This window comes from Panicum virgatum, chromosome 8N (assembly GCF_016808335.1).
Source record: "Panicum virgatum strain AP13 chromosome 8N, P.virgatum_v5, whole genome shotgun sequence".
In the NCBI taxonomy this organism is placed as follows: Eukaryota; Viridiplantae; Streptophyta; class Magnoliopsida; order Poales; family Poaceae; genus Panicum; species Panicum virgatum.
Genome location: NC_053152.1, coordinates 12,407,437 through 12,420,170, shown reverse-complemented (window position 1 = coordinate 12,420,170; position 12,734 = coordinate 12,407,437). Strand labels below are relative to the sequence as shown.

Here is a 12,734-nt window from a genome sequence, read left to right as displayed (position 1 = left end):
GGTGAGAAAAAATAGGGATTTGTGGCAGAAACATTTACCTTGATAGTCTTTTGAGGTTTGGTCAAGCACTAAGATCTTCCATGTGGGCCTAAAAAAGGTACTTTGTGAGAGGGGTAAGTGGGTTAGAGTGGGTCATCCTTTATAGTATAGATACAATCTAGTCATATCTTCGTATGCATATTCTCAACTAAATCTGTGCTCCCAAAATGATGATAATAACTAAATCTTGGCAAAGGCGTGTGCTAATGGATGTTCATTCTGTCATCCTTGAGTACACAATCATTGACAAATTAGATTACGAAATCTCATACACATCACGTAGCGTCAAAAGTTGTTCCACAAGAAGAAATTATGAATTTCAAAATCAATGTTATGAATGTCCCTCTCTTTTTTTCTTTAATAGCTCCTGTTATTAACATCATCAGCAAATCGATGATCATCACCTCAATCAAGGGCAAAACGGCATGGCTTCCTTGTCCCTGTGGCTAGGGATGGCGAAGTGCCGGAGCCTGCCAGCCTCCTCCTTGATGTACCCTTCGCACAGCAACGCTCTCGCGAAGCTCTCCGCCGCCGCGCCGTCCACGCTGTGGACCAGCACGTCCGTCTCCCCCGTCCCCGGCCGCCGCGCCCGCGCCGCCACCCCGGCCGTGTATATGGCGCCCGGCGCCGGCGCGCCCACCATGATCACGTCCCACTCCGCCTCGTAGAACGCCGCCGGCAGGCCCCGCGGCGCCAGCGGGCACGGCGACCGCTCCAGGCTGTCCGGCGAGGGAATAGTCCCACATTGTGAGTTGTGGGTGGGCAAGCATGGTTTATAAGGTTGAGGCTGCAACCCCCTAATGGGCTAGCTTTTTGGGGGGAGTGTCGGCCCAACAGACCTAAAACCCGCTGCTGCGTGTTCGGGCTCGTGTGTGGCGGCCCGACGGCCTGGGGTGTGTGGCGGGCACGCTGTGCGTCGGCGGCCCGGTTCCAACATTTGGTATCAGAGCTCAGGTCGGCCCAGTGCATTCTCAGACAAGTCTCGACCCAATGTGTGAGGGGGAGATTGTTGGGAATAGTCCCACATTGTGAGTTGTGGGTGGGCAAGCATGGTTTATAAGGTTGAGGCTGCAACCCCCTAATGGGCTAGCTTTTTGGGGGGAGTGTCGGCCCAACAGACCTAAAACCCGCTGCTGCGTGTTCGGGCTCGTGTGTGGCGGCCCGACGGCCTGGGGTGTGTGGCGGGCACGCTGTGCGTCGGCGGCCCGGTTCCAACAGAGAGCGGCTTCGGCGGGGAGGCTGCGGCGGCGCAGTCAGAGGAGTTGCGGACCAGGGCGAGGAGGCCGTCGTCGGAGACCGCGGCGGCGGCGGCGTGCTGGTGGTGGTGGTAGGCGACGGGGTGGGCCTGGAGGTCGTCGACGCCGGCCGGGTGCGCGGCGCGGGCGGCGGCGATGCGGCCCGCGTCCGCCTCCAGGAACAGCGTGCGCCCGCCGTGGTTGAGCGCCGCCCAGAGCGCGGCGTCGGGTCCCAGCCCGAAGACGAGGAGGTTGCACGGCGCGCGCCCCGCCAGCACGCGCGCGGCGGCGCCGGCCTCGGTCGCCGTCTGCCGAGACGGCGTCTCGCTGGACGTCGCGTAGTGGACCAGCGCCCCGGTCACGGACGCGGGCAGCTTCGCGGACTCGCGCTGCTGCGGCTGCGGCTGCTGCTGAGCGTGGTGGGCGGCGCCGGCGCCGGCGGCCGCGGGCGTGGAGGCTGCGGCGGCGGCCTTGGTGGTTTCGGCGCCTGCTCTGGCGGCGGAGTGGAGGGTGCGGAGGGTGAGGAGGATGAGGAAGACGGAGCACGAAGCGGCGGCGAGGAGGACGACGCGGCGCGGGGTGACGTGGTGCTTGAGCTTCGCCTTGGCGGACACGAGGTGGTTCCGGAGCTTGGCCTTCCGCGCGATCACGGGGCTCGTCATCCTGCTCGAGCGATGGACTGGCTAGGGTGGGCGGCGAAGGACGAGCATGCGTGTGGCGGTGTGGGTCGATGTGTTTTAGCTTTCTTTTTTTTTTCCTTCTCTCAGTAGTTCCAGTACTCACTGTCCTGTGAGGTGGGAGGGCAATGGTTTGGTTTGGACTTTAGAGATGCTTCAAGCATCAGCAACATATGGCCATATGGGTGATGACTGGTAAGGACTAGGGACCAAATGTTTGGTGTGCGTTAGTTAGATTTGATGTTAATGGAGGTTGGTTGAAAAGAATTCTACTTTTTGCTTGGGACATGGAGGTTGATTTGATTTTTTAGATTAAGGAAAAATTCCGGCCTTGAACATTCAAATATGAATGTCTACGGCCGTAAAAGGACAAATGTGGCCACAAAGCCAGAAGTTTACACGAGTACTTAGACTCCAAACCTCTAGTCTCCAAACCTCTAATCGAGGAACACAAAAGACAAGAAAGAAGAAACAAGAAAGAAAGCTAAAGACTAAGCTTCGATCTTCTTCTATGTCCTTCCTTTAACCTTGTTTGGTCCTCATATCATAATATAAATCTCACATCAACTGTCTTCTTAGAAACTCTTGATGTAAGAATCGTCGATGGTTTCATGCCTTCCTGTCGCCCATGGTGTTGCTATCAAGGACTCCAAGACGAGGACGACGCCTCAAGAGGAGAGCAACATCAAATGCTGCCGCCGTCCGAACCACTTAATCGGTTCTTTGGTTTTCACCTGGATCTGTCCTTTCAGATTGAGGTCCTCACGGTAATGCCTTCAACAAGGAAAATGATACCCACAGGCACCATCATCACTGGCACATGCAAAGCTTTCGCCCGAAAACCTACATACCAACAAGCAAAACACGATGAGCGCCAAGCAGGACCCCGGCGGGTGGCGGCAACTAGAGGCAAGTTCCCATGCGTGGGCAACCAGAGTGAAGAGACATCCTCAATCTTGAGCTCAGTCAAGAAGAGAAACTCTGCGAGAACCGCTGGAGCCCTGGACCGCCGCCGTCGCAGCCGGTGGCGAAGCACGCCGGCCGCGCAGGGGCGAGACCCGCTCCCCACCACCGGACCACGACGGCCCGTGCCGCGTCGTGCGGGCCACCCCTATGGGCAGCCGCTGGCTGCCGGCCGCCATACCTCCAACATGGGGACCCGTGCCATGGGCCATTGTGCCCCCACCGCGGTGATCTACACACGCGTCGCTGCGCCGCAGACGCCTGAGCCGCCGCCGCCGCCACCACCACCACCCATGGCAACTGGATCTACATCTAGAAGAAGTGGAAAGGAAAAGGTGAGGGGAAATCGGAGGAGAAGCTGTTGAGCTCCTCGCCGCCGCCGTCCTTGCGGCCGCCGGGTTTCCAGCGACCCTCTTAGGCGGCGGTGAGGCTGGGGAGGGGAAGTGGCGCGGTGCTTGGGAGTGGAAGGGACGAGGCCGCTCGAGAGGGCAAGGTTGATTTGATGTTCATGGAGATCATTATTTGTTTTTTAGAAAAGGTCCTCTACACAGACAGCTAGATATATACCCGCGCTCTCTCCATCTGGCATCGTCTTGACATTCACCGGTGACGTGTGAGCTTCCCGGCCGGCAGCCGCCAACAAAGATGTTCTTCGAATTTTTTTTAGAAAAAATTATAGTGTTAACGTGAGTTTGAAATTAACACGGAAGTCTCGTACTCATGTGCACAAGAATGATCTATAAAGAGTCATTATTTGGTATTCGATCCCTAACCTCAATGGGTTTGGTGCAAATTCCTCTTTTTTTAAAAAAAACGGAAATGCTTCTGTTAGTACCTGCGAAGCAAGCATGGTTCTATCATATATTTTCACTAGATCATTCTAGCTAGAAAAATATCTTTCTGTCCACCACACAAAATCCAATGGGAATTGAACCAGGTACGTGATAATACTAGATGGAAGGTTCCGGAGACGTTTAGTAGCAGTTAATAACTAAAAGGTCCAGGTGCTTTTAAATAGGATGCCTATGTCTTACTCGGGTGATTTGGGGGCATTGCATCACTCAATGTGATATACCCTCAAATTACTCAAACGTAGTTTTTGAAAATTTGAGTGAAACAGAGGACTCCATCACACAAAATATGCCCAATAAGAAAAAGGTTAGTTGGATCCATGCCACTACAACTTCTTGAAGTTGGATTTCATGTTGAAATCCATGCCATTGAGTGGCATGATTTTCAACGTGAAACTCAAATTCACGGAGTTGTGATGGCATGAATCGAATTTTCCCTAAGAAAAATGGGGCAGCAGGCTGCGATGGCAATCAACATCTAACTGTAGAAATTGCATGCCCTATCCCCCACAATACATTATAGAGTATATTCTGTAGCCGGTTATAGAATAGGCTATTCTATGGCCAGTCTATCCAACGAGCCAGACATGCTGGTTCCGTACTGTCGATCCCAATCCGGCGCCATGTCTGGGCCCGTTTTTTAAGCGCTGAGGGCACGGTCCCTTTAATTAGTGCGAATTAATATGAGCCGAGCTTTGCAAGCGAGCCATTTACTAGCCAATGTTTTCAAGGCATCGAGCCAAGAGGCAACCAGCTACATGTGTGGAGCATCCGTAGAAAAAGCACGCAAAGTTACTTCTAGTCCGTGATTAACGTTGCATTTACTATTAAACAAAGCATGCCCGCCCATTGTTTTCGTATGTTTGTGCATATGAGAGTGGACGTACTGCACAATTACGACAAAACATGAGCTACTTGTCTGCACATACATGCAAGTACACAACATTTACGGGAATATTTAAACCATGAATCAGATATTATATTTTTTTATGTGCACATGCAAGTGGAGAAAACCGGTTACGAGAATTCATTATCACAAACTATGTATGTGACAGATGATAAATGTGGAGTCACCACAAAATAGTTTCGAGAATTTGAATGACTAGAGACCATGAGGCATTACCATAATTTAGCTCCAAAGGTAACCAGTTACTATAATGAGAAGATAATTTAAGATGAAATATTTACAAGGATCCAAATAGCTTCAGAAGGTAATTGGGATGAAGATTTACAACAATTTGATGTTGGCCAGTTCTGATAAACCAATTACTATAAAGACAAAAATGACTTGATCATAAACAGTTGCAAGAATTTAAGAGCTACCACAATTTGGCATCAAGGTTATCCAAGGAAACAGTATATATAGTGAAGAGTAAAGTCGCACAGACACACTGATGCATTTGTCTCTTGGAATGGAACATAAAAAACTATGGCAGTTAAGAAGTGTTTCAATATTTGCACAATTTTATCTGAATTATGTCATCAGTTTACCACAAATGCATCTACCAAAGTGCCCAATTCACTCGAATCCAATATAATAGACTTACTACACCTTTTTAATTTTTCAGAAATCAAAGACATGTATAATTTTATATACTGAGTGTACTATAAAACAAGGATGCAAAATAACATATGTTTAGCATGGCCCACTACTACAAAAACAGCCATTTGTCCCGGTTCCACAGGGCCATTTGTCCCGGTTTTGGAACCGGGATTCGCCTTCCGGGACAAAAGGCTGGAGGCTTTTGTCCCGGGTGGCAGAACCGGGACAAAATATCCCACACGCTAAAAAAAATTTTGCACCCCGCGGGATTCGATCCCAAGACCTCTTGTCTAGTGCATTGTTTCCTTGCCAACTCACCTAAGTAGTACATGTGACTCAGTATAGAATAACTTCCTTTTGAACTGTCACGTGGAGGAGACTTTTATCCGGGTTGGTAACACCAACCGGGATAAAAGGGTCACCCTTTTGTCCGGGTTGGTGTTACCAACCGGAATAAAAGGGTTGGGCCTTTTGTCCCGGGTGAAGCCACCAACTGGGATAAAAGGGGGACCTTTTGTCCGGGTTGGTGCCTCCAACCGGGACAAAAGACCCATGTCCCCCCAGCTGGCCCGGCTAGCTGTTGGACCCGAGATAAAAGCCACATATTGTCCCGGGCCCAAAGGCAACCGGGACAAATGGCCTGAAACAAAGGCCTGTTCTGTAGTAGTGGCCCAAACTCCCTGCACAGATAATAGTTGTTTATATTTACATGTTCCATAGTAGATGTTTGACAAATAAAAACACTCCAAACCACAACCAACTTAATTTGGCGACAACGGCATCATAACATGTTCACTGGCCTTTCTTAAGCTCTGAGAAGCACATCATTTTCCCTGCCTCATTGATGGGGTGGTATAGCAGCTAAATAATATTTCTAGAGAAATCTCATGAATGCAGTACAAATTTGAGCTCTTGACTTCTTGCTGCTCATCAGAGGTCGGTTGCAGTAACCCAATGGCACGTCCAGACTCCAGATGCACCGGAGCTTCATGCTAGCCAGCAATCAAATTTATGCCAGTTTTCAGCCATTCTGCAATCAACTAGCAAAAAACCTCAAAACTTATCAGATTTGCATTTCTCTCATATACTTGGTTGCCAACACATGAAGCAAAAATGAGCATGTCCCTATCAACAAAATGGAGTTTCCCTTCAGCAGTGCACAAGCAGGTAATTTATATGAGTAAATTACTATATGACACTTACTAACTATGGCGTTCATTAGTTATAGTAATAACAAAAATCGTAGTAACTTGAATCCATGAATTTACTAATAAAAAATTCAGGTTCCAACATGATTCAAGTTTTGTGCTACATAGAATTGAAATCCAGATAAGTCAATGACAACCATAGAACCCGGTGAAATCAAAATGGTTGAAAAAAAAGTAGTAAATTATATGATTAATTTACCACACTGTGCCAGGTCAGTGAAGGTCAAACAAATTATGAGAATCGTGTACTATGCAGCCTGGTAATTTATTATAAACAGTGATCAATCGTTCAAACTATAAATGAATGCCCAAATTACTATAATCCAATATACTGGAGTTTTTCAACATTTTTCTGCCTCATTGATCGGGTTGTATAGCAAGTAAACAATAATTCTGGTGCAGCCTCCTGTGCAGGACGAGTTCTAGTGCAGTAGTGCTTCCTGCTCAACCAGAAGCTCATCGCGGCAGGCCATTGGCATCTTGCGATGCACTGGGAACTAGATCCTGCGTAGAATGATAAAACTGAACATATCAACTAGTAAAACAGTAAAGGCTGTGTTTAGTTCGCGAATTTTTTTGAATTTTGGTACTGCAGCACTTTCGTTGTTATTTGATAATTAGTGCCCAATTATGGATTAATTAGGCCAAAAAGATTCGTCTTGTCATTTACAGTTAAACTGTGTAATTAGTTATTTTTTCAACTGCATTTAATGCTCCATACATGTGTCTAAAAATTCGATGTGATGAGTACTGTAGAAAACTTTTTTTGGAACTAAACATGGCCAAAATTTAACAGATTTGCATCTCTCATATACTTGTTTGCAAACAAATGAAGTAATAATGTGTATCCACCAACAAACAGAATGGTACTGATCCTTCACCAGTGCACAGACAGGTCATTATATAAGCAGAATTACAATAGCCAACTTTGGAGTTAATATTGCTACAGTAATCTCAGAAAGAAATTATGATACATCGATGATAAAATTATGGTTCTCGTATAATATGGCTTCAGATTTGGAATAAAATAATTGAATGGCAACTAGCAGACAGCTTTGCTCCTATGGAGGATGGCAAGCTCTTCGGCACAACATAGCAAGAATTAATCCATTTCAATCCGCAAGGGTGAAAATAGCAAATATTGCTGAGAAATACAAATAAGAAAGCATTCTTGTTTCAACCTACAGTAGCAAGAAAATGGGGGACTAGTCCGGTCCGCAGTCGGATTGTGCAGACGGTTTGGTCAGTTGCACTCGGCCAGACGCTCCACATAAACAAATTGACTAGAGATCAAATGAGTACAAGGCAAATCAAGAGGAACAGAACAAATTTGGGACTAGCTGGAGGGGGAGATGAAGGAAACTAGATTGTTACATTCAGGAGAGAATTTACTTCAAAAAATGAGAGATTTACACCAATAATTATGACTTTATGAGCTAGCAAGGGAAGGTCAATGACTTGGGCACGACATTCCCATAGCTCTGAATGAGCAACTATAGTAGACCTATGTAGTTGTAATCAAGCTAAAGATTGGTAAAACAGTAATTTTTTAATATGATTTTTAACTCAAATTAGGTAATAATACTTTGAAGCTAGGCAATTTCAAAACTAGGGTATTTTCGTCTACTGAGTAGATGGAAATGTAATTTCGTCGGCCCGGTACATGAAAATAAGATATTTCATCGACCGGTTGGACGAAATTATCTGTTCGTATGTGGGTCGGAGTATTTCGTTGACCCAGCCGACGAAATATAATTTTGTCCATCGGCAAGATGAAATTTCTGGACATTTCGTCGTGTGGGAAGACGAAAACAATCTTCGTCTAACGGTGCGATGAGATCCAATTATTATTACCCTCATGGGTCTCTCTCTCACCGCACCCTCTCTCTCTCTCCCTCTCTCTCCCTCCCTCTTTCCATCTCTCTCTCTCTCTCTTTCTCTCTCTGCGGAGAGGCGGCGGAAAATGACTGCGGCGGTGGGCAGGTGAGGCGTCGGCAACGATGGTGCAAGCGAGCTTGGCGACATGTGGGTAGTGAGGCAGGGCACGGGGCGGGCGAGCAGGCGGGGTCGGGAGCGAGCCCCGCACAGGGCTGCGTGGGCGCAGCCTGCGCCAGCGGCGAGCAGGCGGCGGCAGTAGAGGCCGCCACCAGCAGGAGGCGTGCCGCGCGCTGGAGTAGAGCAAGCAAACGGACGGACCAGAGGTCCAAGGTGAGAATTTGTAAATAAAAATTAAGTTAGTTTACATTTTTTGCTATATAGTAAGGCAGTCGTCGTCCTCCTCACTTGTGCTTGAATCTTCGTGGTCATCGATGTCGGAGTCGACGTCGCTGAGAGAGGCGATGAAAGCGCGTGCCTTGGCCTTCTTGCACTTCTGCTTCTTCTCGCGGTTGTAGTACTTTTTCTTTTTCTTCTTGTCATTGTCCTTGTCTGTTGTAGTCGTATCAGCCCTTCCACTTGTTCTTGTTGGGGCAATCAGCGACGAAGTGACCCGGCGTGCCGCACTCGAAGCATGTGTTGTTGTTTCTTCGCCTGTTCTTGTGGTTGTCATTGAAGTGCATGAACTGCCTTATGATCAAAGCAAGCTCCTCGTCCTCGAGTACCTCGAGCTGCTCCTCTGAAACAGACAACAAAGCAGACAAGGCAAAAGACATGCTTGATTTGTTAGCAAAAGAAGACCGTTCTGGCCCTGACATGAGAACAAACTATGGGGATCAGTCGGGTTTGCATGCTTTGAACTGAGCTTCATGTCAACCTCTGTTGACTTTAGCTTGTAGAAAAGCTTCTTAGTGGAAAGAGTTTCATATCCTGCAGATTCAATGATAGAATCAACTTTTGTACCCCACACATCTCGATCCAAAGAATGCAAGAGTTTCAAAGCTTGATCATGATCAGTGTAAGGCAAAACAACAATGTTTGCTTTCAATTTGTTCACGGTAGCAAGAAAACGCTGGAAAAAGGCATCAGTGGTCTCGCCGGGCAAATGTGAGAAAGTTTCATACTCATGGCGATAAGTCTCTAACAGACGAGACTTCACTAGCTTGATTGGTTCTCTCATGGAAATTCTAAAGTGTGGACCAAATCTTATTAGCAAGAATAAGATCATCAACTCGATCAAACTCAGTGCGACACAAACTCGCAAGCAAGATGTCAACAGATTTTTTGTTCGCATAGTATTTATCATTATCATCTTGACTCACGCGAACAAGAGGAATAGCATAGTCTCATGCTGAGCAATCTCCCAAACCCCTGCTCCTCTACTCATGAGATGGGCTCGCATGCAAGTCTTCCAGTATATGTAATCAGTTCCATCAAAGTAGGGAGGGACGGTCGAAGAAGTACGCTCATGGGTCGCCATAATGGATCACAGAAATCAGTTAAGGAAAGGAGTGATCCTAACCGGCTCTGATACCAATTGTGGAATCGGAATAGCAGGCGACCAGAGGGGGTGAATGTGAGCCTTCAAAAATAGCGAAAATGATTACTCCAATTCACTGCCCACAAACCCTCTCTTCTAATCACCAGGATGACACGAGTCAACTGGTGACATGCTCATCTAGATACGGTTAGAAATCCTTGACTCAAAGCGGAAGCAGTGGAGAAAACACAGCAAAGAAAAACTGTACCAAAGGAATAGCCAAACTACTTCTCGAATCCTCTGACTAAGCATGCTTGAACTAACTTAAAAATCAGGATTAGAAACTAAATTAGAAACTATCTAGTTTAGCATGCAAAGATTTCACTAAGAAGGTGAGATCAAAAACTAAATCACTAAAACTAATTATACCAAACTGAAAGCAGTAAATAACTAGCTAGAGATTAACGAAAGGGAAAAAGAGAAAACTTACTGTGCTAACATTGAACCTGCGTGTGGGCTGCACAGTCCTCCTTGTGTGGTGGCCTTGTGCCTTGGTCTGCTGCTGTGGGCTTGCTGCTCGTAGCAGCCCACGTGCGACCCGGCCTGCTACTAGCTAGTGAGATTATTCTACTTCGGAGTTGGGAGGCGGAGGGAACACGAGATCGTATTGTACTTTGGAATTCTCCAAATTTCTGTACAGTTTTGCAAGGGGGCGAGCTGCGAGAGAGTTTTGCAAGATTTCTTTAGGATGGCGAGCCGCCGCAGCTTCCAGTCGCTGCCATGGTTCCTCCTCCGCTAAGTTTCTTGGCGACGCGGTGGCCGCAGTGGCGGTGCCCAAGCTGGGCATCGCCGAGCCGCCGGGCGCCGCGGCCGGGTCCGCCGGCGCATCGTGGCCCGGGGAAGCGGGAGGGCCGATTTTTTTATTTTTAATCTTTTTTAATAATATTTTAATTTTAACCCGGTTGCCGTTTTATTTGAACGGCATAACCCGTTTGGCTGCGCCATCCGTACTGGCGCGACAATTAGCCTCTGTCGCGCCAGTCCGGGTGGCGCGACAGGCATGCCACGCTAGCGCTGTGACCTGGACCTGCGCCACGTGGGTGCTGACGTGTTCGGCTATGTCGCGCCACATGCATTGGTGCGACAAGTCTTGTCGCGCCGTGCGGGCTGGCGCGACAAGGCTAATGTCATGGGCCCGCGCCAGCCCCTTCTCCCCCACCCCTTTCTTCCCTCTCTTCCTCCCGACCGCTCCGCCTCTAGAGAGGCCGCCGCCGGCGTCGCCCCCCATCCCCTCCAAATCCGGCGTTTTGGAGGGGGTAAAGTGGGGGGAATCGTTCCCCTACCTCCCCTGAAGGTATTTCCCTAATTATTTCGTCGTTTAACCATGCACATTAGTAGATATTTGTGGTTCATGGTGATTAGTGTTTGGTTTTTGATTTAAGGAAAAGTGTTGTAGTTGATAGGGTAGTCATGATTAGATGTTTGGATGACATGTAGATGTTTATCTGCTCGCGATTTGGATGTGAGGTAGCACGTGCATGCACCGATTAATAGGTATTGTAGGATTGAGTAGAGAGAAAAATAATATCTTTGTGAAGCCAATATTAACTACTTGTTCATGAATTTTTACATGTGCGCATTGTAGTAGTTCTTCATTTTGTTTGCACACTGCAACCTCTTTAATCATGTGAATGCTCGTAAAACTTGTAGTAAGCACTAAGTAGCTTGGAAATTTTGTGGTGTTTGCATAGATTTGGGCACAAATGAAATGAGTTGAGCTAAGATTTTTCTTTAGCAACTTAAGCATTAGCAGATGTAGGCTGTAAATATTTGTTGAGCTTAGATTTTTCATATATAAGATTAATGAGCACATTTCTGTCGATATATTTAGGCACATAGTATTATAGAGTACTTGTTGCTGCTGTAATTAATAGTAGCTTTGTCTCATATTTTTAGATCTCTGAATATACCTAGACATGGACGAATTAGTTCGGTTCTTTCACGGGGGTATGGTTAAGGAAAATGGAGAGTTTGAGAATATGATAGAGGATGTAGAACTTTTCGATAGTTCTCCATCGTTCAAGGATTTGGTAGACCGAGTTGTTTCAAAGCATTCTTGTGGCATTGATGAAATAACTCTGAGGGGCAGATTTGACTGCGGTAAAGATAGAGCACATTATGTTATGCTGACATTGGAATCGAAGATGCATTGGAGGAAGTACAAGGATATAGTTGCGCGTGCAAATGTGGTTTATTGGGAGGTTGTTGTTGAAATAACCCGTACATCTAATCACAAGAACCAGTTGGGATAGTAGATGAAGTTCCGTTTCGTATTGAGAATATAACTCAAGAGTCAACTGTTGTAGAAGATGTCCTAAATCTCACTTGTGCTAGTGAATTTGTTGCGGATTATGATATGGCCGTCGCTTGCGATCATTTCGACAATGGTACCTTCGAGGAGGAGGATGATAGGGGTGCTGGAGAGGATGATGATGTTTCTTTAGGTTCAGAGGACAATGAATACGATAGTAGTGATAATGAGGACGATGATGAAGCCACCGGGGAAGAAGAACCGGAGGGTAATGCTAGGGCGCCCTAAGCAGAGTAGGAAAATGATGATGGCGACGGATCCAGCTCTAGTGTTGAGGAAATAAGTGGTGATGAGGAGTGTAGGGATGGGGCAATGGGTCAGGCTGTTAATAATGCTGAGACATGATTTAGTTATACCGCTGAAGAGTTGCGCATGATGAAGCTAGCCCACATTGAAGTCCCTGCCGTTTCAAATGCTAAGGATCTTAGTAGGATCCATAGAGCCATTTGTGACTCATATACCTTTGAAAGCGAGTCTGTAATTGATAGTGAC

The 12,734-nt window shown here is 47.1% G+C and overlaps 1 pseudogene; it reads right to left on the bottom strand.

Moving 5' to 3' along the window:
• Window positions 1-439: 439 nt before the first annotated feature.
• Window positions 440-2,131, bottom strand: LOC120684793 (annotated as a pseudogene).
• Window positions 2,132-12,734: the final 10,603 nt, after the last annotated feature.